Genomic DNA, 3,578 nt, shown 5'->3' on the forward strand with positions numbered 1-3,578 from the left:
CCAACTGTTATCAGACCTACTAGTCTTCATGCCCCTGCCCGCCTATCTAAGTCTTCGAAGAAAAGCTCAAGTCAACAAACTGTATCACTGGGAGCCCTAATCTATAAAACAAGTCATCGAGCAATCCCACATGTACCTTCTTCCGCTGTGCAATCCGGTTTCCGGCAGTCACCGGTCACGATCGGGTGCATGACTGAATCTCACCGGACAGACCTCGCAAGGTTACTCAAACGATATATATATGCTTAAAGCCTGTTTGCACGATTCTAGCATAAAGAACATTACTGGTGCAGGCCGTTGATCGACTGGCCCAAGCGTCTCTTTCGACTCATACTGTAAATCGATTCGAATAATTCGTTATCGGCGACCTCAGTAGCCTCGGCTGTTTTTCTCATTGACACTGCCTTGCCCTGGTTCCACACAACTACTATTTGCAGTGATGACAGAGTTCAGTCATGTCTAGAAATCGGAGGGCATGTATATTGTACTGAGTCGTACTGTGCGTCTTATGGGGGTACACAGGGTTCATTCTCGGCCGACTCTTTTCTCTGTATATACATCAATGATGTTGCTCTTGCTGCGGGTCGATTCCCTGATCCACTCTACGCAGACAGACACCATTCTCATCTATATACTTCCGGCCTACCCTTGGACACTGTGCTATTAACCTCCAATACGAGCTTCAATGCCATACCAACACTCCTTCGTGGGCCGCCTCCAACTGCTTCTTAAACGCTAGTAAAGCCACAAATGCATGCTTTCTGACATAAGGCACCGTTTTTCGAAGGCCTTGCTAACCGCACCGCTCTGCGCTACTAACCATCACCTAGCAACTTGGACTGGCACGGTTTCCAGCCCGCATAGAACTATGTGGACAATCTCATGTAATGTAGTTAGACCTAATAGTGTCACTGGCTTAGACCCGAGCAAACTTGTCGAGCGTTCAAGAGCTCAATCATACATGCTCAATTGGCTCCAAATCAGATATCAAGATCGGGCTTTTCTTATGTCCGGCTAGCTCACGCAATAGAACCATCTTCGACTCATCGCACGCTTGGACACCACAGAGAGCGGGGGGCCGGGAATAAGAACTTCACCACTTATGCTGAGCACTGAGCTATCTGAGCACTCTGCAGTCAGAATCCTCGACTTCGGCGATTGTATAGTACAAAATAGCTTCAATACTCTACTCAGGCCTATAAAAGAGTATATTATGCAGTTTATACAGTGACCCCCCCCCCCAAATTTACTTTATTTTTCGTTATCCCCGTTGTCTTTTTATTTTGGTTTTGTTACTGTTAAAAGCACTTATATACACTCGACCCACCACTGCGACTGCTTAATAGTCCTAGTCGGGCGTGGCCTCTCGCTACACCAGAATGCTTACGTAGACGTAAGAGGAGGCCACCCACTGGCTTCAGGTTCATCTACAAGGCTATGCCTCAGGTACAAGGCCGCTATCTCAGTTTCTGGTTCTCGAATTGGCTTACAGATCCACCCGCAGCACGCGCAGATCAGCGAAGTCAGGTTAATCTCTACTGATCATCGCTCCTGAAGCAAAACCTCAATGTGGGCACCGCTTTCCTTCCGTTCTCTGCTGCCAATGGCACGCGGATACTGAATTGGCAATAATTCTGTCTCCGTAGTTTGGAGATTTTATCTCCGTCACACTTAAAAATCTGTCTTATCGCTCGGTGACGCAGCTAACCGATCGCTGCAGCTGTACATAGTCCATCTGTAAAACATACCCACCCAATTACGCGGTAACCTTCACCCCCATACTGCCTTTTATTTATAACTTATCTTGTTTAACTTGCTCTTTGCACAGGCCAAGTACATTCCTTCTTTGCACATGATCATCTGATGACTTTCAGTACTTCCCAGTGTTAATCTGCTAAATTCGTAATTATTTTCGAAATTTTTATTAAGTCCTGTCCTTCATGCCTTTTGCACAAACATTGTACCTTTAAGAATCTCGACTTCTCTTTTTTTTGGCCCTACATTTATTCGTAACTGTTTAGTTTACTTCGCAGAGTGTGTCGACTCGCTGTTGTTGTTCTGTTCACTCAACTGTTCTTGAAACTTTATCTTGGCAGAATCGCCCAGCTAGTGCAAATTGAGAACTCGGTGTCTCTTCAACTAGCCTACGCCATTAGCTGGTTTAGATAAAGGTGGACATTAAATACAAGCTAAAAAACAATAGGTTTACATTTTGGTTGCTTGCTTTCCTAAAGTCTACCAACCTTGCCAGCAGGCACATGTCAGCTAAGATAGGTAGGCAAGCTAGCTGCTCTAACTTGATTGATAGCCTGAAATGGCATCTGTGGGTTGTTATGAGGTGGGAGATTGGGAACCTATCTGGGCTAAACAGGGCAAATCTGAGGGGGTATGTGACCTGGCCCTATATGAGCATGCCGCCCCTGCTATTGACTGCCTGTCTGTGTCTATGCTGTGATGGCTACACATAGCTTGCCTAAATGGCTGCGTGTAACTCCCTCCTGAAAAAATAACATGAAATTGCTAGACAACTTTTTTGTGTCGTTCCTGCTTATGTTTGCAATAGCCTATTGTTAAACAGACAAATAACTAAGTTTGTAATAACTGTTTTGTGTACAGGTGGCAGTAGAGTCACATAGTGACTGAGCACTGAGCAGCAGCTGAATGGAGGTAGGCTAGTGGATCCTGCATGCACAGAAATCTCAGTATTTTTGCAAAGTAAGCCTGGTTCTAGAAAATCGGAACCGAGTCACTATGTTGAAGAAATGGTTGTGTAAGTGGGCGTTCCTGTCTCGTGTGAGCATGCTTTCCCGCGTGGAGCCAATGGCTCTGGTTTACTTATTGTCCCCTCCCCACTCAATTAATTTCAATTTTAGGGCTTTATTGGAATGGGAAACATATGTTAACATTGCCAAAGCAGTGAACTAGATAATAACAAAATAGAAAATAAAAACAAATACAAATAACAGTAAACATTACACTCACAAAAGTTCCAAAGAATAAAGACATTACAAATGTAATGATCTCCCCACCCGCCCCAACCAGAAATATTTTTTGCAAGTGATCTCCCTTCTGGGGCACCCGCTCTGCGGGGCGGGGGAATAGGTAGACAAGAGAGACCCTGCCCAATCCGAAAAAAATAGGGAGTGGGGTGTCTCGCTTCTCTACTGTCGCTGTCGTGAAGATACTATGTAGTCCAGCATCCTGGCGCAAAGCAAACAGCAAGCAACTTCTTGCTTTGCCATCTGCTTGCATGCAAACTACTTAGTTGGTTACACACATCTCTCTTCGCCTGGCCAACATGGCACAGACTCAACTTGGGGGACGTACTTACCCCAAATTTAAAGTATGGGCATTCCGCGGTGTTGTAATATAATAAACGTGTGATACGAATGTCACTAAATAGTGGCATTTATATATATATATTGTTTTTAATGGAGGTTACCAAGATGAGTGCACGGTGGATTCCAACTAATCGCGCCCCTGTCGATCATCAGGGTTTATACATACATCATTGAATACAACCGCTCTTGCGGTAAAACGGCAAGATTTTAGGATGGAGACCGAAGTTTACAGCTCAA

This window comes from Salvelinus sp. IW2-2015, linkage group LG3 (assembly GCF_002910315.2).
Source record: "Salvelinus sp. IW2-2015 linkage group LG3, ASM291031v2, whole genome shotgun sequence".
Taxonomy (NCBI): Eukaryota; Metazoa; Chordata; class Actinopteri; order Salmoniformes; family Salmonidae; genus Salvelinus; species Salvelinus sp. IW2-2015.